Genomic DNA, 22,800 nt, shown 5'->3' on the forward strand with positions numbered 1-22,800 from the left:
CTTTGATGGACAGCTCCAGGTACAAGTCAATCAAACTTGACCGGACCATGTTACAAGCACAAAGCAGTGAATCACCTGTAAAGTGTGTTTTCAGAGACTTTTCATTTGTTCCTATGAAGTACAAGCATGTGTGTTTTCAGCATTGTACTATGTCACTGTTGCTAGCAACTCATAGCAATCTACGAATATCTTAACTGACTTCAGAATTAGCAATATGCTTCAGTAGGATGTAGAGATTAAATCATTTTAGTGCCTGAGAAGAGGGGGAGGTTAGAAAACAGGAAGACGTGTGGTCTGTGCTGCTATATATATATATTATGTACACATGCATCAAGAACAAGGCAAGATAAAGACGCAATGATGTGCAGGAAGTAAAACCAAAGGCACTAGATCCTGTAACCATGGCACGTAAGGGGGATAAAATGTTGTTTTTACAAAAGAAGTTTGCTTTCAAGAAACACAATATGATACACTATAGGGTTACCCCAGAAAAAGTGGATTTTACCCCATAGCAGTGGATCTGCTTTTGCAACCTCTGACATAGCACAAGGAATCAGTCAGACAGTTGAAAGCAAATTCAAATGTTTATTTACAACCTCTGTTCATCAGAGTAAAGTGGTCTAAATACAAAAAAATACAGCAAAATGGCAGCTAATCTCCCTGAGCTTTACAAAAACTACACAGGACTGTGGGTGACAGCAGAGAGAGACAGAGATATTCTGTACAGAGTTCTAATGCCATGTACAGGGAAATTAAATGTGCGAGAGAGAGAGACGTACACAACGCTTCATATACAGTATCATAAATGAAATACATGAGTAGTTTTTTCTCCAGAAAACATGCTTTTAACAATATACATCCTTCCAAGAAGACTGGACATGGAGCTGATGATGTAGAATATAAATAGAGAGCAAAACACCGTTGGTCTTTCAAATGGCATACAAACCAAGTGGCAATTTATGAGACACGATCAATGAGTTAGCCAACTAACTAACTTTGACAAAGTGACAGACACCGGTAACTGTTTTCAAGATCAGAAAATTAAGCTACTTTTGAGGACTGGTTAGTAACAGTGCAGAGTCCATGAACCAATGCCCAATTTTATGAACTGGAAAATTGGAGTTTCAGAAATTTACAAAAGTTATCTGGCAAAGTCACTGACCACGCATCATGTTATACCATACTGGTTGAACATTGAGGCTGACATACCCATCATGGATTTCAAAAGAACAGGAAGACTAGATTAGGGAACTCTGAGCTCAGGTGAGAATAACCTAGAACTAATTTTAGTCTCATGAATGTTTTGCGACAATAATAAAATAAACCAAATCAACAGTAACCTCAGGTATTGGTTCTGAGGGCAAACATATATTTACATGTCCTTCAGTGAGTCTTTGTCCATTATAGTGACACTGTTGGTTTTAAATCACTACATAATCTCAAATATATTGACTCTTATTGTCCCCCACTTCCAATACCTATCCAATGACATTAGGGGTACACAACAAGAACAAAATAAAAGCACATGAGTGCTTCAGGGCACAACCAGCCTTCATAACATACTGTACATATTATTCATTGTTACAGAAATAGGGAAGCGTTTCCTCTCTTTCCATCTCAGTGTAAAAAACTAGTACTTTACCCAACGGAGACCAAAGGTCCCCTTGTGTTTAGACAGTAACCCCTACTTCCTGTCAACCACCAGAATCCACCGAAACGAACAAAACAAACCCCACCAACCTATGCACAAGCACTGCCTTTTAAAGACTGGCTATGAGATCCATAGACTGCAATGGCAATCACAGTCATGTATATTTCAATCCATATACTGAAGGAAAGTATGAAAAACAGAAGTCCGCTTGGGTACCACAGCAGTAGTCTATATGGGTATGAGGAGTCTCTGGAGTCATGTGGCCAGCAGATTTGACCGAATGGTGTGGGAACTGTAGTATCCTGCAGTACTAGAATTGTCCATAAAGCCCAGAGCTGCTACCGTTTAACTGGGCCTCTATTTTGGGGTTGGTTTAAACTGTGTGTGTGTGTGTGTGTGTGTGTGTGTGTGTGTCTGTGTGTGTGTGTGTGTACTTTCATGCATATGGAGTGTGAGTGTAAGGTAAAGCAACAGAGGTGAAATCTGGAGAGTAGATAAGGTACTGCATATTGCTTCTCTTGAGAGTGATGCTTTGGTGTCAAGGGAAGGAAAGTGAGCATCACTGACATGTGTGCCCCTGTTCAGTCTGTTTGAGTGGTTAGGTGCGAGTGGGATCTCCTGCTGGTGTGTGTAGGAGGGTGGGTGGGGTCTGTTTGGCTTCTAGTGCTCGTTGTTCTGCGTCGGCTGTCCAGTTTGGCTTTTGCCATGGTTCTCTTCCTCCTCACAGACAATGAACTCCTCCGGTGGCCAACGCAGCTCACCGCTCTCCACTTCCCCTCCGTGGGCTCCACTACGATGGACGGCAGGCGGTCTTTCAGCTTACAGCAGCGCTCGAAGTCCGAGGGGTCCGGGAAGATCTGAGGAAAGGACAAAAACACACAGTTAAAAGTCCTGGGTGCCCGATCAGTCTTTCATGCGGCTAAATTTAATAGCTTCGGAAGGCATAGTGCCAAAGCTGCTTTTAAGTGCTTACAAATGGGGAGATTATACGAGAGCTAATCATAGTATTGCAAGTCTACAGTAAATTTGTTACAGTCAAGACATAGAGCACATTTTAAGGCAGTAGAATTTTCTCTTAGCTTAACCAAAAGAACACTAGGTGGTAGATATTGACAAGTAAAGTTTAGGGTAGCCTAGTGGTTAGAGCGTTGGACTAGTAACCGGAAGGTTGCAAGTTCAAATTCCCGAGCTGACACGGTACAAATCTGTCGTTCTGCCCCTGAACAGGCAGTTAACCCACTGTTCCTAGGCCGTCATTGAAAATAAGAATTTGTTCTTAACTGACTTGCCTAGTTAAATAAAGGTAAAAATAAATATTTGTCATATGCACAGGCTACATGTGATACACAGTCAATGAAATGCTTACTTGCAGGTTCACTCTCATCAGGTTCACTCTGATAGGATGACTAAATAACCAATAATCCCATGATACTGAAAGCTAAGCAATGGGTTATATATATCTCTGTGGAGTCTGCTCTTTTTTATGATTTTGTCTGCAATAAAAGCTAGACCTAAATGGGTTGTGGGTGTACAATGCCAGCCTTGCTGAAGAAGAACCCAGGAAGATGTGCAGACTTTTTGGGATCTAAAATGAAGAGCATGAGAGAGAGAGAGATACTCTGACAAGGGATTACAGCCATTCCTAGTCAAAGAACAGCATTTTTTTGCTGTTTGGATGAAGTGGAAGAATATTTTTAGAGCTGCATATTTCAGTGGGAGACATTGGAAGGGGAAAGCGATGTTGCTGTCAGGGCAAAAAGCCCAGTTCAAATAAAGCATTAGATGAGGCTGAGAGGGAGACATAGTGAGAGAGAGGGAGGAAGAGAAGGAGGGAGAGGCAGGAGAGAGAAAGAGGGTCCAAGTCTCCCTGAATACCATGAGAGGGGGATGAGGAGGAAAAGGACTAAATGTTCTGAAAACTGCCGTGTTTCAGTATGTTTGGCTGCGAGTGCCTGGTTAGTGGGACAGATTTAGCATTTGCATCTCCAGACATCAGCTTGAGTGTGTGCATATGTGGGAGTGAGTATGAATGTTAGTCAGTGCCTGTGTGTGTGAGTATGTGTGTTAGTGCATGTGTGCGCAGGGAGGTTTAGTATCTGCATATCCTTGCCTGTGTTGTGAATGTCTGTGCTGTGAAGGTCTGTGCTGTGAAGGTCTGTGCGTCAGCACCGAGGGGGATGGCAGAGAGTGACCTTGCTATAAGACCCCCAGCAACATCATCACAGCTCAATTCACTTCCAGCTGCAGGAAATGGCAACACATTGCTAGCGAGGCACAATGACAGCTATTTTGGGTTGTGGTAGGGGGGGGTGATAGGAGCTTTGGGCGATCAGGAATCACACAAGTGCAGACTCCAAATGAAGCTGCTGCAGAGAAGCCCTCACCTCCGTAACCAACATCCAGTTACTTTGCTCTATAAATGCCTCCATGCTTCATTGTTTTGCAGATTTTTTTCTACAGCAACTCTCAAACATGGGGGTTATTCCAAAATGTAAGGCTGTGTTGCCTAACAGTCAGAGACGCAGTTGGCATTCAGGTGATGGACTCACAAATTGTATCAAAGTCAACATGTAATCCAAGATGGCGTAGCAGTCAGAAGTCTTTGTCCTGTCGTGTCCCTTGTATATATCGTTTTAAATATTTTTATTTGCATATCTTTTAAAAATATTTTGCTAAACCTCAACTTCTAAATACTCTTCTGCAACCTGCCTCACCCAATGTGGCATGGATCCATTCCCCCCCAAAAGTATTTATATTTACTTCGGATCTGGAATCCCTCAACTGAAGCTAGCCAGCTATCAGTCATCAAACCATTGCTAGCGGTCATCAGCTAACCTTTAGCTCGGAAAGCTCTCGCCAGTTCGAACAACGTGACTCTAACCAGAGCATAACGGACCTATTATTTATTTACCCCCCCATATCCCCGGATTCCTACCGCAAACTGAACATTTTCATCTGGATCTTCACAACTAGCTCACCGCAATCCCGGGTGACTACTCCTGGCTAGCGTTTATATCCCTGAGCAAGCAGCAATTAGCCTGAAGCTATCCCGGCCAGGGTTCCTGTGCTACCACCGAAGCCTACTCCTGGGGTACAATTATCCGGACCCCTTCTACTGCCCCAGTCTGCTAACTGCTAGCTTGCCTGCCCCGGTCTGCTAACTGCTAGCTTGCCTGCCCCGGTCTGCTAACTGCTAGCTTGCCTGCCCCGGTCTGCTAACTGCTAGCCCCTGCTAACTGCTTGCTTGCTAACCCGGTCTACTAACTGCTAGCTTGCTTAGCCCCAGCCTACTAACGGTTAGCATCGGCCTGCTAACTGTTTGAATCACCGTGTCATGGTTACGCATGCCTCTCTCTAATATCAATATGCTTCGTCCATTACTGTCCTGGTTAGTGATTACTGTCTTATTTCACTGTAGAGCCTCTAGCCCTGCTCAATATGCCTTAACAAACCACGTTGTTCCACCTCCTACATATGCGACGACATCACCTGGTTTAAACATCTCTAGAGACTATATCTCTCTCATCATTACTCAATGCCTAGGTTTACCTCCAATGTACTCACATCCTACCTTACCTTTGTCTGTACACTATGCCTTGAATCTATGCTATCGTGTCCAGAAACCTGCCCCTTTTACTCTCTGTTCAGAATGTGCTAGACGGCCAGTTCATATAGCCTTTAGCCGTACCCTTATCCTACTTCTCCTATGGTGAAGTGGAGGTTAATCCAGGTCCTGCAGTGCCTAGCTCCACTCCCAACCCCCAGGTGCTCTCATTTGTTGACTTCTGTAACCGTAAAAGCCTTGGTTTCATGCATATTAACATTAGAAGCCTACTCCCTAAGTATGTTTTACTCACTGCTTTAGCAGACTCTGCCAACCCAGATGTCTTAGCCATGTTTGAATCCTGGCTTTAGGAAAACCACCAAAAACCCTGAAATCTCCATCGCTAACTATAACATTTTCCGCCAATATAGAACTACTAAAGGGGACAGTGTTGCAATCTACTGCAAAGATAGCTTGCAGAGTTCTGTATTACTATCCAAGTCTGTACACAAACAATTCAAGCTTCTACTTCTAAAACTTCACCTTTCCAGAAACAAGTCTCTCACTGTTGCCACTTGCTATAGACCTCCCTCTGCCCCCAGCTGTGCCCTCGATACCATATGTGAATTGATTGCCCCCCCCCCCCCCCCATCTATCTTCTGAGCTCGTCATAGATGTCATCCTAACTAACTCGCCCTCCAAATACACCTCTGCTGTTTTCAATCAAGATCTCAGCGATCACTGCCTCATTGCCTGCATCCGTAACGGGTCTGCGACCAAACAACCACCCCCTCATCACTGTCAAACGCTCCCTTAAACACTTCTTTAAGCAGGTCTTTCTAAATCGAACTGGCCGGTGTATCCTGGAATGACATTGACCTCATCCCGTCAGTAGATGATGCCTGGCTATTCTTTAAAAGTGCCTTCCTCACCATCTTAAATAAGCATGCCCCACTCAAATTTTGAACTAGGAATATAGTCCTTGGTTCACTCCAGACCTGACTGCCCTCGACTAGCACAAAAACATCCTGCGGCGTTCTGCATTAGCATCGAATAGCATCGTGATATGCAACTTTTCAGGGAAGTTAGGAACAAATACACACAGGCAGTTAGGAAAGCTAAGGCTAGCTTTTTCAAACAGAAATTTGCATCCTGTAGTACTAACTCAAAAGTTCTGGGACACTAAAGTCCATGGAGAATAAGAGCACCTACTCCCAGCTGCCCACTGCTCTGAAAAATCCACTATAATTGAGAATGTCAATAAGCATTTCTCTACGGCTGGCCATGCTTTCCACCTGGCTATCCCTACCCCGGTCAACTGCCCGGCACCCTCCACAGCAACCCGCCAAAGCCCCCACCATTTCTCCTTCACCCAAATCCAGATAGCTGATGCTCTGAAAGAGCTGCATAATCTGGACAAATACAAATCAGCTGAGCTAGACAATCTGGACCCTCTCTTTCTAAAATGATCTGCCGAAATTGTTGCAACCCCTATTACGAGCCTGTTCAACCTCTCTTTTGTATCGCCTGAGATTCCCAAAGTTTGGAAAGCTGCCACGGTCATCCCCCTCTTCAAAGGGGGAGACACTCTAGACCCAAACTGCTACAGACCTATATCTAACCTACCCTGTCTTTCTAAGGTCTTCGAAAGCCAAGTTAACAAACAGATTACCAACCATTTCGAATCCCACCGTACCTTCTACGCTATGCAATCTGGTTTCAGAGCTGGTCATGGATGCACCTCAGCCATGCTCAAGGTCCTAAACGACATCATAACCAACATTGATAAGAGACATTACTGTGCAGCCGTATTCATCGACCTAGCCAAGGGTTTTGACTGTCAATCACAACATTCTTATTGGCAGACTCAACAGCCTTGGTTTCTCAAATGATTGCCTCGTCTCGTTTACAAACTACTTCTCTGATAGAGTTCAGTGTGTCAAATCAGAGGGCCTGTTGTCCGGACGTCTGGCAGTCTCTATGGGTGTGCCACAGGGTTCAATGTCATCTATAAAATAGCTTCCAACACTCTACTCAACAAACTGGATGCAGTCTATCACAGTGCCATCCGTTTTGTCACCAAAGCCCCATACACTACCCACCATTGCGACCTGTACGCTCTCGTTGGTTGGCCCTCGCTTCATACTCACCAACTCGTAGCACGTGCTCCAGCAGGTATATCTCACTGGTCACCCCCAAAGCCAATTCCTACCTTGGTCATCTTTCCTTCCAGTTCTCTGCTGCCCATGACTGGAACGAACTGCAAAATCTCAGAAGCTGGAGACTCACATCTCCCTCACTAGCTATAAGCACCAGCTGTCAGAGCAGCTCACAGATCACTGCACCTGTACATAGCCCATCTGCAAACAGCCCATCTACCTACCTCATCCCCATACTGTATTTATTTATCTTGCTCCTTTGCACCCCAGTATCTCTACTTGCACATTAATCTTCTGCCGATCTACCATTCCAGTGTTTAATTACTATATTGTAATTACTTCGCCACAATGGCCTATTTATTTCCTTAATTTACCTCATTTGCACTCACTGTATATAGACTTTTTGTTTTCTTTTGTTCTACTGTATTATTGACTGTATGTTTTGTTTATTCCATGTGTAACTCTGTTGTATGTGTCGAATTGATGTGCTTTATCTTGGCCAGGTCGCAGTTGCAAATGAGAACTTGTTCTCAACTAGCCTACCTGGTTAAATAAAGGTGAAATAAAAAAATTTAAAAATAAAAACAGTACATTGAGAAGGAGCCCCCTGAGGGGGAAGAGGCATTATCGTGCCCTCTTCAAGACTGTGGACCATGATAGATCCTTAGTGATGTGGACTAAGGAATTTTAAGCTCTCGACCCACACCACTACAGCCCTGTCGATGTGAATGGGGGCGTGTCGGCCCTGTATTCCACGAGCAGCTCCTTTGTCTTTGTGACGTTGAGGGAGAGGTTGTTGTCCTGGCACCACACGGCCAGTTCTCTGACCTCCTCCCTATAGTCTCATTGGCATCGTTGATCAGGCCTTACACCGGTGTCGTCTGCGAACTTAATGGTGTTGGAAGTCGTGCGCGGCCATGCAGTCATGGTTGAAGAGGGATTACAGCAGGGGACTAAGCACACTCCCATGAGAGGCCCGCGTGTTAAGGGTCAGCGTGGTGGATGTGTTGTTTCCTACCCTTACCACCCAGGGGCGTCCCATTAAGAAGTCCAGGATCCAGTTGCAGAGAGAGGTGTTCAGATCCAGGGTCCATAGCTTAGTGTTGACCTTGGAGGTCACTATGTTTTTGAATGCAGAGATGTAGTCAATGAACAGCATTTTCACATAGGTGTTCCTTTTGTCCAAGTGGGAAAGGGCAGTGTAGAGATTGCGTCATCTGTGGATCTGAGCAATGACCAGTCTTTCAAAAGAATTTCATGGCTACAGATGCGAGTGCAATGGGGCGATAGCCATTTAGACATTACCTTGGCGTTCTTTGGCGCAGGGACTATATCGATCTGCTTGAAATATGTAGGCTTTACAGACTGGGTCAGGGAGGGGTTGAAAATGTTAGTAAAGACACTTGTCAACTGGTCAGCGCATGCTCCGGGTACAAGTCCTGGTAATCTGTCTAGCCCTTGGCTACAGAGAGCATGATCACAGTCATCCGTAACAGCTGGTGCTCTCATGCATGGTTGAGTGTTGCTTGCCTCAAAGTGAGTATAGATGGCATTTAGCTCGTCTGGTGCCCCGCTCCTTGAAAGCGGTGGGTCGTCTTTAGCTCAGTGTGGCTGTTGCCTTTAACACATGGCTTCTGTTTGGGATATTACGTACGGTCGGTCATGTAGGAGATGACAATGTTAATCCACTTATTATTGAAGCCGGTGACTGATGTGGTAAACTCATGGATGAGTCTTGCAACATATTCCAGTCTGTGCTAGCGAAACAGTCCTGTAGCTTAACATCCGCGTCATTGGATCACATCACTGGTACTTCCCAGTTGAGTTTTTTTCTTGTAAGCAGGAATCAGTAGGATATGGTCAGATTTGTCAAATACAGGGCGAGGCAGAGCTTTGGATGAGTCTCTGTGTGTGGAGTACATGTGATCTGTTTTTTTTCCGCCTCTAGTTGCACAGGTGACATGCTGGTAGAAATGAGGTTTCCTGCATTAAAATCACCAGCCACTAGGAGTGCTGCCTCCTAGTGGCCTCACAGGACAGACACAGCTTGGGTGTAAATTGTGAGAGGAAGGCAGCCCACCTTCCTAAAGGGTCAGTCTGCATCATCTGGGTCTCTGACACATACAGTCACAGACACTCATAAAGGAGTGGTTTAGCCTTAAAATGTCTCAGATTCTTTCCAAACAATAAAACTTGTCAAGGCCACTTGATGCCCATCTGTGAGTTGTATTGTCGTGACATGCTATCAGTCCCCCACAGTAAAGACCGGAAGATTCAACTAACTCATATTCATGTCCTTTGCATGTTTTTAAAAGTCTGTGCAATCATCTCGAACTCCCTGCAAAGCTGCACTCCATCTCAAGGCAAATATACTTTTTTTCTTAAATATCCCCCCTTGAAATCCCCCAAAAAGGTTGTTAGCATAACTTGTTATAACAATAATAATGCTAATGATTAGACCTCCTGGTTAGAAAACAAACCTCTCCTTACCCATGGTCCCCTGGGTGAGCTGCTTACATTAAGAACCATGATGGAACATGCAGCCCTGTCCTTAATCCAACCTCAATCTTTTGTTAAAAATCCAAGACCATATTTGGGTTACTAATAGTGGCGAGGACTTTGAACAGGGACGTGTACCATAAACCAATTAAAACTAGTTCACCCTCTGCCTCCTAGTTTGGCTTCCCCCTTATAAAAGGGATCTAGAGTGTGACCATTTTACTCGCATATGTGCCTAAATATTTCCCTGTGCGACCTGGAATTTGTATTAAGCAGTACCAGTGCCTAAAAAAAATAAAAAATTGGATTCTAGCTTTATTACATCAAATATTTGTAAGTGTGCTCCTATATTTCTCTGTGTGTGCTTAGATTTTCCAACTTAAGCATACAAGTACTTCTTGTAAAAACAGTCAGCGTAGAGCCCTGCCCTTATGGGTTATATACCATGATTTTGCTGCAAACCAATTTCCCTTTAGGACAAAAACGGGTGTTAGTATGTGTGTTAGTTACCTGGAAAGAGAGCCGGTCCTTGCTGGGGCTGAGCCTTATGTCCTCCATGGGGGTGCTACTGATCATCACCTCAGTCATGTCTCCGCCCGGCACAAACACTGGGCTGGACAGAGACATAAGGGAAAGGACTGGGTTATTCCACCATTCAGGATCCAATATCAGTCCCAAACTTTCACACTGAGGAGCAGAATACAATCATTTCAAATTCCTTATATTGAGCAAACCAGGAAGCACCATTTTCTTGTTTTTAATTTACTGATAGCCAGGGCACAATCCAACACTCAAACATAATTTACAAACAAAGCATGTGTATTTAGTGAGTCCGCCAGATCAGAGACAGTAGGGATGACCAGGGATGGTCTATTGATAAATGGGTGAACTGAACCATTTTCCTGGCAGCTAACCATTCAAAATGTAACAAGTACTTTTGGGTGTCAGGGAAATCGTAAAAATTACATTATTTTCTTTAGGAATGTAGTAAAGTAAAAGTTGTCAAAAATATAAGTAGTAAAAAAATAAAAAACTTAAATATTTTTACTTGAGTACTTCACATCAATGCAGAGCCGGTACATGTGTCCCAATCATAGTGCTGTACAAGAGGCCGCATAATGGAGAACGGATAGGTTGGTGCAATATCATTTACATGTAGCTATTACTTTGGCAAGTGTTATGCAAATGAATCCTATCAGCGAGAATGACAGAGTACAACTTTCAGTCATGTAGTTGCATGAGATTTGGCCCTTTGGTATTATTTTTGCAATGAAAAAGCTACACATAAGCCTTGTTCAGTATTTTGTTTAGTCTATGCATGCATTTGCTTTCATTTTGTCTGACCACTGACAGGCTCTGCAGCATACATTTGGTGCACTGAAAAGCTATACCACCACTGATATGTGGTTTGCATTGGGTAGCCATATCTAAATACAGTACGAGGTATGCTTCAACTAGGAGAGAGGGGACACAGTCATAGCGAGAATGCATTGTGGGCGTGCAGTGCAATTTGACTGGGACCGAAAACATTCCATTTTAGTTGAAGTAAGGCGCACTGTAAGAAATAACTGAACAGGAGGATTGAACTGAGGTACTATGTGGGAGGAAATATATTCTTGGGACGTTTGAGATCCAAGACGGCAGCCGAGCAGAGCGAGAATCTCAAGCTTTCTATTTAAAGTCTGGTGGCACAGCGGCCAGTGTCCACAGGACTGCGGTCAGGGTGGCCAACCCACCATAGGGGACAGGAAACAGAACATAGATCACAACCTGCCTCAGATGAGCAGAACAAGAACAGACTTGTTCCAAATATAACAAGTCAGTTTGTTTCTGCAAAAAAATGAATATTGGGTGCCATTAACCTCCTTTTACAGTAGAAACAATTGAAGGTTTAGTGGTTAATCATGTGAACATACCGAATGACCAACGAAACATTTTAGGTAAAACCAATGAAGTGCACTTCAAAAAAGGAGCCTACATTATTTTCATATATATGTTGCTCCGGATGGATTCTTCATCTCAACTTCATCTTAAAAGCTCTCTTTTCCAAATATTTGTCAAGTTGCCTCTGAGGTATTTTGACAGTACTGCTATGTACAATGTCAGACAAGACCCTGAACTGGACTTCAAGACTCTTTATGGAGAAATCAACAGTGGAACCTCAGTGACACTTTCAGTTTGTAAACTTTCTGTGATCGGAAAATGAAAATGTTTTCACCATAATAGATTGTGGGCAAAAATAGAGATGTGTCGTATGACTCATAGTTTGCCGCTCACTCATGTCCCTTCACTGCTTTGTTGAATTATTTCAAAGACATCCATGTTTATTATTCAAGAACCTATTAATCCCCACACAGTAAAGAATAGACAGTCTGCAGTGGGAATCAAGACCTTTCATCAAAAGTGTTCCCTCATACTCTGATTGGAGAAAAAAAAATGGAGATCAACAACCATTCTTTCATTCTATGGGGATTAAGTTAAAGATTAACTCTTTAAATTTATGTCAATACAAAAACAGCAAATAAAGCCCTTAGGCCATCCACATTTTCCAACACGTCACTTTCATGTAAAAAGGCTTGGCCTTATGGTACCACAATAAAAAAGTAGAGGTGGATGTATTCATTCCTTAGAATAAGGGACAAAGCTCCTATACATTATATAGTTAATCTATCCTGAATCTGTCAGAAAGAAAAAGTCAATTGCTTCAAACTGAAAAGGAGAGATGCTGTGTAAATTGATTTTTTTCACACAACACATTGCCACACCCTGAAGCAATGGCTACTGCTGTTTAACAATCAATATTTCCATTTCCAAATTTGCATACCATGTGTCACATTCAAATTGGGAGAAGGAAAACTATTTGTGCAGGTGGGGGCCACAGGGGGAAAGCACAAGCCAAGACCCAATGGCAGAATAGGTTTCTGGAATCTTCTCATACGTTTACAAACTAGTCGACCTGGTTCAACGACAACAATAGCAGGAAATCTAAAAATAAAAACTAGTCCAAAGGATATGCAAGTTTGTGTGTGGAAAATATGTCAAAAGACCCATTTCATTCTTGAGACAGGAGAGAGGGTAAGCCAGAGACACATGGAGAGGGATGGACATCGAGTGGTGACAGCACAGACCTGTGCAGAAGTGCGGGGAGAAAGATAAACACTCTGCCTTTGCCAGTCATATTTCTGCTTGGGGATCGTATAAACATCCTGCTCAGCTAAGAATAACAGAACATCGTCCTAATAGAACAAAGGGGCACAATGAGAAGTGGTGGAACACATGTACTGTAACAATTCAACCAGTGAGAGAACATACCATTAAAATCCATTACTGCTAAAAGTTTCTGCCCGATGTTACAAAACGTGTCCTTTTTTTCAAAAAAGAATGTGAAAATGTCTTCCTCAAGGAGCCATGTTAAGTGTTCTGTAGAATTAAACGACTCCAAATGTATAAAGATAATGATTAACATTGGCTATGCAGTTAAGAAACACTTCACAAGTTCATTGTGCATTAGTTGGCCTTTGTGCCAACTAATGTAGAGGCCAAGAGGTGAAATATTGTGCATTGGTACTTCTACCCTGGCAGCACCCATCAAAGTACAAATTAATCCTAAAAGGGCACCACAAATTCTATAATGACCACTGCCAAAGATCAGTTAAGGCACTCCACTTGTCAAGGACACATTTACTCAAAACCACTTTAAAATGATCTTAATCTTAGACCAGGATTGGCCTGAGATGACTCCTTTGACTATTGCCAAGTAGAACTTCTGTCTGGACTTGCTGTCCCATCTTCCATGGGCATGCAACATGACCAGGTACTGGCCAGCTTGGCACTTCAGTGACTATCTTTAGCACTGTCAACAGAAACAACTAGGCCTACATACTGTACACAGTCACATGTTCATATGGACTAATGCCAGTCTTATGTGGGCTAATGCCATTCCTATGTGGGCTAATGCCAGTCCTAGACATTCCAGTCAGAGGTCTGGCATGGGCATGAGACGGGGCATCTCAGACTGACACGTGTCCTGGCTAAATAAATAAAACTAAGGATCACAGAGGTTGCCTGCTGCTTTGGCTGATAATTAGAGCATGTGTGAAGGTCTGTCTGTCCAACATTACATTTACAGTGTCAAAGATATTTTTAGAAGAATCTGTGGTGAGGACAGTGTGACGACTCCAATTCCTGGATCGATGCCAGTCAGGATTTGTTCTTTAGGGTAGGTATCTCTACAAAGCTGCACAATCCCATCAACTCTAAATGGTAAATGACTCAGTAACTAAAAATAATATTACCCTACCCTCTATGCTGTATCATCCTCCAAGTGTGTATGGTATGGAAACGAATTGAGGACACATTGTTCTACAGTCTTGCCAAGTCATCTGCCAGTCTGTGCTGACAGAGACAAAACGTATATCCCCATAGCAATGCGACCCGGTGCACACGATAGGATATTAAGTCTTGCATAATTCACACTGTTTCCCCTCTACTCCTCCCGAGTCTCGCTATGTGCATTATACATCTGAGGAGGCTTGGCGAAAAGGCGAAGCTGCTGCTGAGATTCCATACCAACACTGGGCGGTAAAAACTATTTGTATAGTCCATCTGTAGATGTTCTACAGACTACCTTTTCTAGCACAAGAGCTACTTTTAAAAAATTAAACATGTCGCAAGACATTCAAATAGGCAAATTCTTCTCTTCTCCACTCCCCTGCAACTCTTCACTGGGTCCTTATTGTACAAGAGAAAGTAGCGCACTGTTTTCTGTCAATATACAGTACCTAGTAAAATAATTGTTAATAAAAACTATGGGGGGGCCCACATAAAATCTGTGATTTGTTTTCCAAATGATGTTCCCAGTAAAAATTGCAGATTTTTTTCTTTCTTCACTCAAATTAACAATTGTTCATAGAAAAACAACAAAATTGGATGTTGAGTGTCAATGATTAAATCATATGAGAATACAATTTACAATTTTAAAGAAAATGAAGACATTTAGATTAGAGTGCAATTCCCCTTTAATCTGTCCCTTTAATTGCACATCTAGGGAGTGAGGAATATGCAGTCTAGCGACGGTTCTGTACCGCTGCTGCTCATTTAATGGCAACGTTTGCATATAACAAATACTACTTCGCAGTTAACATTTAATTGAGAAGGTTTTGGGTAAGGTATCTCTGTCAACCCACCAGACGGTTATCACATCAACTGGCTCCACACGGAGTCATAGACAAATGGCAGACACAGGCAGACAGGCAATACTGCTGGAAATTAATTGCCAGATAAGATTTTTAAACCAATAGTGGCTAACCAGGGATGGGATCATGTCAAAGTTCCATTGATTAGATATTAGTTGGGAGCTTGCAGTGTCTGATACTTGTGAGATTGGTTTATGACAGTTGGCAGTGGAACACGTGAAAATTGTATTTACTTTCAGAATTGTTTGGCGAACTACTCATAGGTGAGCTGCAAGCTACTGGTAGCAAGCGATCGACCTGTTGGAGACCCGTGATCTACACTAACATTTCAATGAACTATCCTCACCTTGCCCCTAACCCTTATTCTAAACCTAACCGCAGGGTCGGCTCTAGCTTTTTTGGGGCCCTAAGCGAGATTTGGTTGGGGGCCCCTCCCCACCTCACAGGTTCAACATATTAGTGGCCCCCCCATCGACAGCGGAGAGAAATATTTACATTTTAAAACCTTGTTCCAAATATCTCTAACGGTCACCCCAGTTTTATGCACGTGATGTCAGCATGCACTCAACAGGACAGTTACCACATGCTGCCTATTTCTAACAAGTTGTATTTTATAACAATAGTTTGAATTGAGTTATGTTCCGTATGTAATTTACATGGAAGTAGCCCATTTCAGTGTTGCCGACAATTTATGTTCGAGGGTTTATTGAACCGGACAAACTTCCCTCTTCGAGGAGAGCTGTTCCCCCTTTTTTCCTTCTGCGCATCAAGTATGTAGACATTTGCATAATCTTGCATGATCCAACACATTTTCTGGGTGGCACTCGCATTGCCCACATTGTTGTTACATATGGGAAAAACTGCTGATGCACAACCAAATTTCCAAATTGCACTGTGTGTATTCTACTATTCTAAGAAGACCGCTTATGCCTGGAGCTGGATTTCCCTGCCTAACAGTAACCTTAGCAAGCAGTTGCTTATCAATATAGCTTGTTGATAGCATGACCAGCTGTAGAGCATCTACAGATGGAAAATCCGGACTATCCAAATTAAAAAGTGTGACCGCTGGGCTGCCTGGCGACTGGTCAAATCACACAACCTGGAGGCATGTGTGTGTGTGTGTGTGTGTGTGTGTGTGTGTGTGTGGGGGGGGGGGGGGGCAATCAATCTCTCTGAAAAGTGTTGGAATTAATGGGCCATATCCAGATTTCTGCTCCAGCCCATAGGCTTCCTAGCTGAGCTCAGCCTTCTCAGAATATAGGAAACACTGTTACTGACTGGACAGAACATGGTACATTTTAGGTCCAGCTCCAGCACAACTTGAGTCCATAATTCCAAGGTGCCAAAGCAGAGGCATTTGATCCACAATGACCTGATCACTTTATAGGAGAATTACATGTTCTTGTTTCAAGAGTTCAAACGTGTAAAAAGAAAAGAAAGAAATGAAAGTTAAGAGGTCTTCCTGTTTACCAGGGGTGAGATAGTGTGAGTCGTCACTCACCTACAAGTGTAATACCCATAAATGCAACAACTGGCCCTGGCAAAACATTGAAAGCTATCAAATGGCTCCCATGGGACTGCACTTATGACTTATAACATGATAAACCTGAAACAACTGTTTTTTTTCCTGCAGTGAGCTTTGAAAAATAAACTGCAAAGTCCTATATTAGGCAGTAATGCATGGGGAAACAATAAGAGATCTTAGCAAAAGGGTCCCCCATGTAGCAGTGGTATCTGAAGAACAGCGCAGCACACAAAGCGGAGACGAGAAGCTTTGTGGTTACTGTAAGTCACAGGGTCGGGTCTTCACTTCCTGGTGCACGCAAACAGACTTGCAGAGTAAAAAAAAAAATGAATAAAAAAGAAGCAAAAAAATGTATTGCAATCCTTTAATGCAATGTTACAAGCCTATATGGAGGTCGGAGTACCCAGAGTAAAATGGAGAGATTGAGTCACAGGCCTCCTCTGGGTGATGGATGGACTGTCAATGGGTTAAGAGCCTCATTCCACCTCCCTCTATTGCACCCCACCACAATAGCTCACCAATAAAAGGTCAATTGTCTAACCACTAAAGGTCAAACAATGTGAAACAGTAGTGTGGTTGAACAGTTCCATATCATTGCTTGACGAGAAACCAAGGTAGGCTCATGTTATTACTTCTGCAATTATCAGTAGTTTGACTAAAAGGCATTGCATCGCGAAACATTAGGTTGCCAATCTAGGATGTGCATGTTGACGTTTATTTTCATGAATCTTGCCCTGGAGGCAGAACTGAGTGATTTCGGCTAGATGTCAAAATTGATTATATTGTAACAATGATTGAAAACAAAAAATTTGCATTTGGTTTAAGGTTAGGTTTCAAATCCAGTTATGACTTGGTGGCTGTGCGTTAACCTGCTTATGATGTCCCCTTATGAAAGGAAAAGGGTCAACCTCAGACATGGCACCTGGATAAGGAGTCGTGGAGGACAGCTTGACACCTGTCACCATTTCAAAAACAGACCTCCAAAAATGCGGAGTGCTTTGTTTCTTATCTGACCTTTCTTTCAGTTGGCGTTATAAAGGTTCTAAAACAACAACGCCACTGACTGCACCCTGACACAGTCAAGAGCGCAGTTGAAATGGTTTGAAGCAGTAAATATTCTTTTGATTTACATACATTCTTCCAAGCGTCTTAGTTTTCTATTGATTATACCTGTTATGGCCATTAGCAAATATAAAGGCAATGCTAAAAATCACATAGGCTACATGCAATAATGAAACTTTATCCCAAAATGTTTCATCAACATCGAACTGAAGTCTCGGGTGTAAAAAAAATACATGACAAAAATCATACTTACCAGTATATTTGGTCAGAATATACAGACATGAATTCACACGTGCAGTTGATTATGATTATTAAGGAATTACTTCGATATTGACGCCTTCTTTAAAAAAAAAAAAACCGTTCCGCCTGTCACACGTAAATTAAAAGCGAGCGTTTGTACAGAAAAGCAGTACTCGATGCTGAGACGTGACCTTGGTTAAGCAAACAGCTCCCGTGTATTTTGCCTTTTTTATATCTCGACTAGGAGAAATTACATTTTATATAAGAGGCGTGTACTGTCACTGCAGACACACCCCCTTCACACGAGCTCCAAATTCTTCAATGGCAGCAGGATCACTACGGACCAATCAAAGGACAGGTGCCACGTACCCGCGGTGACGATAGCAAGGGATAAACAATTTCGTTAAAAAAAGAAACCATAAATGATACTGCGTCATGCTCTTCATCAGAGAGGATGAGTGAAAGCAAGAGGTTTCACTCTCGCTAAAATACGTTAAAAAAAAGAACCACAATGCATTTCTATGGGTTTATTTTGGACCTGAACTTGTCGCCTTTGGGACAACTATTACCATTGTTAGGGTGAGCATCTCGTCATTATATAAAACTATTTATCTTCATTGATAAGTCACTAAGGTAATATGAAATTAAGCCGAATGAACAAAAAATAGTCACACCACACCATTGTCTACTTATTTCTCACTTTCATAACGATTTATATTATGTAACACCGGTCAGAATATCCAAGTGTTTACATTTACATTTAAGTCATTTAGCAGACGCTCTTATCCAGAGCGACTTACAAATTGGTGCTTTCACCTTATGACATCCAGTGGAACAGCCACTTTACAATAGTGCATCTAGGTCTTTTAAGGGGGGGGGGGGGGTGAGAAGGATTACTTTATCCTATCCTAGGTATTCCTTAAAGAGGTGGGGTTTCAGGTGTCTCCGGAAGGTGGTGATTGACTCCGCTGTCCTGGCGTCGTGAGTTTTTCAATTATTGCAAGTATATTTGCATAACTGGAGGGGTTGATGATACGGCACCAGAGCAGGAAATGAAGCTCTTTTTCTGAATACATTGACATACAAATGTCACCGGTTAAGACCAAGAAACCCAGAATGCAGATTTTAGGCTAAACAATACTGAAAATGTTAAGATCACAAGTCATCAGAGGTAGCCTATATACAATATTTACAAGACCATGTAAAGGTTAAAGCTGGGGCATGTCAAATTACAGTCCTCTCTAGCCCTGCGACATAGCAAGCATTTGGCAGACTATTAAAGTTCTGTGTGTATGTATTCTATCTCCACCTTGTGGCCGTAATTATTTTAACTGACCCGTAATTATTCTAGCTGACTGTTCCCCATAACCTCAAAAGAAGATAATTGAAAGTGTGCAAAGCCTTCATGGAATCGAAAAGTAGGACAGCATATGTATTGACAGGGCAACACGTTTTAGAGGGGCATCTTTTCTGAAATTCAACATCAAAAAAGAGAGGAACATTTGTGTGCTTGCCAGGAAAGACCTTCACAGTTATCAACAAGGCACGTTAACCTGTAGTCATTCAATTTAATTTGGGTCAGAAATGTACATTTAGGATTTTCCACCATTTAGTGGACATTAGGGACAAAGTCAGTCAGACACAATAATGAATAGTACATGACACATCTTTGTGGTTTGACTTTGAATTCCAAAAATCCTTAAAGGTGCAATATACAGAAATCACTCTGCCATTTCCTGATTGCAAAAATTCTAGTAGTTTGCCTAATTTCAGTTTATGTGACAAAACAAGCAATTTTGTAGAATGTCATTGTACCATATAAACCAATGTGAAATATATTTTTTATAACCAAAAATATTGTATTTTCAGCTGTTTTAAACGGCTGTACCAAACCGAAAGTAAAAGATGCAAAAACCAAACTTAAATTGCGCACATAGAACAGATCTACAGCTTCTTAGACTTGCTTTGAATGAGAATGACAGGTCTATAACTCACATTTCTATGTACATTTGGTCGGGTTTCCCTGGAAGTTATATATTGCAGCTTTAAGGATATTTTACAGTGACTGGTGTATTTTTCAGTAACATCTGGATGGGCATTAAGAGAATCATACGAAAGGATGGGCATTAAGAGAATCATACGAAAGGACATAAGATGGTTATCTCTTAATGCCCATCCAGATGTTACTGAAAAATACACCAGTCACTGTAAAATATCCTTAAAGCTGCAAACAGACAATTTTAAATATGTATTCTTATGCAAATTAGACAAATATGAAAACAAACCACATTTCACCACATAGGTCTGTAAAAATGGAGTCTAAACATCTAAAACGGTCCATGAGCAGGGCCGCTGTTAAGGGCGGGCATTAGGGGGTTTAGCCAGCCCTACCGTACCTCCTTGCTCGTCCAAATAAAATATTTAAATATTGATCATTTATTTGACCGAGACGCATGCTGACAGAAATACTCATCAAGAGCATTAAGAGAATCATATGAAAGGACATAAGATGGTATATCTGTTGTATAGTAAGACAGGGGGGTGCTGTTTCACTTGCTCTGATTTTTTATCTGGTGAGATAGTTTCAGCAAAACGAGATTCCATAAAAACACAACACTTCGATACAGCTATGACCGGAAGTTACTTTTTAGTAGCAGATTAGCGGAATTTATGCAGCAGGATAGGAAAATTAGGTTACGGTTGGGAAAAGAGTTAGATAAAATGCTCTCCTAATCTGTATCGAAGTGGTGTGTTTTTACGGAATCACTGGGCCAAACCCCCATGTTTTCGTTCAAACTCTATTTTTTCTCTCTCACAACACAAGCAGTAGGCGGCTTCTGTTGTGAAAAGCAACTGCGGATACGGGCTTAAGCATATTTTACACTGACTGGTGTATTACTCAGTAACCTCTGGACGGGCATTAAGAGAATCATATGAAAGGACATAAGATGGTTGCCAGTTTAATTAAATATGTATTATAAAAATTTCTAAACTAAAAATCTAAACATATATTTCACCACATAGGTCTGTATTAGTGGTGTCTAAACGTCTAAAACTATGTCTTTGAGATATACACTTGGAATGCAGTAAGACCACAAATATGATTGTTTTTGCTGTCTGTTCCTTTACTCTTTCCAGCCTCAAAGAATGCCATCTAAATTACTATATTATTTCCTGATAGGTTGGTTGGTGTTATTGTCATATACGATTGTAGTACAGATTCGTTTCCAGTTTCTTGGAATCTGCAGACTTGCGAACTGATGTGTTTTTAGGGAGTCACTGGGCCAAACATCCATGTTTTCGTTCAAACTCTATTTTTTCTCTCTCACAACACAAGCAGTGGGCGGCTTCTGTTGTGAAAAGCAACTGCGGATACGGGCTTAAGCATATTTTACACTGACTGGTGTATTACTCAGTAACCTCTGGACGGGCATTAAGAGAATCATATGAAAGGACATAAGATGGTTGCCAGTTTATTTAAATATGTATTCTTGTGCAAATTTCTAAACAAAAAATCTAATCATATATTTCACCACATACTATAGGTCTTTATTAGTGGTGTCTAAACATCTAAAACTATGTCTATGAGATATACATTTGGAACGCAGTAAGACCACAAATATGTTTGTTTTCATCATCTGTTCCTTTACTCTTCCAGCCTCAAAGAATGCCATATAAATTACAAAAACATTTCCTGATAGGTTGGTGGTACTATAATATATGCTTGTAGTATAGCTTGGTTTCCAGTTCCTTAGAATCTGCAAACTTGCAAATGGCCTTTTATTTGACCTATATTTAACTAAGAACAAATTCTTATTTACAATGACCACCTAGGATCAGTGGGTTAACTGCCTTGTTCAGGGGCAGAATGAGAGATTTTTACCTTGTGAGCTTGGAGATTTGAGCCACCAACCTTTCGGTTACTGGAGCAACACTCTAACCACTAGGTTACCTTCCGCCTTCATGAAATCTTCCTGGGTCACATACTCATGGTCAGCACGGATCGCAAACATACCTGGGAAACACGCATAGGAACAGACAGTGAGTGAATGGCTTGTTTTTACGATGTCAAAATACAGTTCTACAGTGTATTGGATAGGTTCCTAACCTGCTTCAGTGCACACATTCCTTAAATCAGCTCCATTAAATACATCAGACTGCTTCACAATAGCCTCGTAATCTGCAAAGAAATTCAAGTTAAAGCCCGTCATGAAATGAACAACATGCAATTCAATTTCATCATTCAATTCAGTCGCATCCATAGCACAGCATGGGCAGCTCAATGAGCAGGCTTGGATGGACATTCTGAAGATCCACGTTGGACCAATCACAGAACAGCCGGAATCTTAAATTCTGGGTTTGTATCTACAGACGCCGAGCTGCCCATGCTGTGCTGTGGATGTGACTGAATTGATTGATGAAATTCAGTCACATGTTCAGACACCCCATCCAACCTGACAGAGCTTGAGAGGATCTGCAGAGAAGAATGAGAGAAACTACCCAAATACAGTTGGGCCAAGCCCGTAGCGTTATACCCAAGAAGACTTGAGGCTGTAATCGCTGCCGAAGGTGCTTCAACAAAGTACTGAGTAAAGGGTCTGAATACTTATGTAAATGTGATATTTCAGTTTTTATGATTACATGGAACTCTATTCCACATCAAGTAACTCATGGAAGCAGTAAAATGAGATTTAAACAGATAAAAAGACACCTTATGGAACAGCAGGGACTATGAAGCAACACAAACATAAGCACAGACACATGCATACACACACACAATAACATCCGCACTATACACACACGTACACATGGATTTTGTGTTGTAGATATGTGCTAGTAGAGTAGCGGCCTGAGGGCACAAACTTAATGTGTTGTGAAATCTGTTGTGAATGTATTGTAATGTTTTTAAAATTGCATAACTGCCT

At 41.9% G+C, this 22,800-nt stretch overlaps 1 pseudogene; it reads right to left on the reverse strand.

Moving 5' to 3' along the window:
• Positions 1 to 565: 565 nt before the first annotated feature.
• LOC115138631 (protein LBH-like) lies at positions 566 to 18,125 on the reverse strand (annotated as a pseudogene).
• Between the last annotated feature and the right edge of the window lie 4,675 nt (positions 18,126 to 22,800).

This window comes from Oncorhynchus nerka, linkage group LG12 (assembly GCF_034236695.1).
Source record: "Oncorhynchus nerka isolate Pitt River linkage group LG12, Oner_Uvic_2.0, whole genome shotgun sequence".
NCBI classification, from domain to species: Eukaryota; Metazoa; Chordata; class Actinopteri; order Salmoniformes; family Salmonidae; genus Oncorhynchus; species Oncorhynchus nerka.